General features: G+C 49.9%; 1 protein-coding gene across 11 annotated transcripts in view; it reads left to right on the plus strand.

Annotated features, from left to right (window-relative positions):
- The window catches only part of DEPDC5 (DEP domain containing 5), a 116588-nt gene that overhangs the window by 9499 nt on the left and 106748 nt on the right, over positions 1-341 (plus strand). The window lies entirely within an intron of this gene.

Here is a 341-nt window from a genome sequence, read left to right on the forward strand (position 1 = left end):
CACACACACACACACACACACTTCCTGTAGTTGAGTCCAAAGTTCTATGGACAGGAGGGTAGGAGTGACAAGGAAATACAAGTACGCGTGCGCGCACACACACACACACACACACACACACACACACACACACACACACTTCCTCTACTTGAGTCCAAGGTTCTGTGGACGGGAGGGTAGGAGTGACAATGAAATACAAGTACGCGCGTGTACACACACACACATGCACACACACACACACTCACTTCCTCTAGTTGAGTCCAAGGTTCTGTGGACAGGAGGGTAGGAGTGACAAGGAAATACAAGTACGCGCACAAACACACACACACACACACACACAC

This window comes from Vombatus ursinus, unplaced genomic scaffold (genome assembly GCF_900497805.2).
Source record: "Vombatus ursinus unplaced genomic scaffold, bare-nosed wombat genome assembly UNPS02001287.1, whole genome shotgun sequence".
Lineage (NCBI taxonomy): Eukaryota > Metazoa > Chordata > Mammalia > Diprotodontia > Vombatidae > Vombatus > Vombatus ursinus.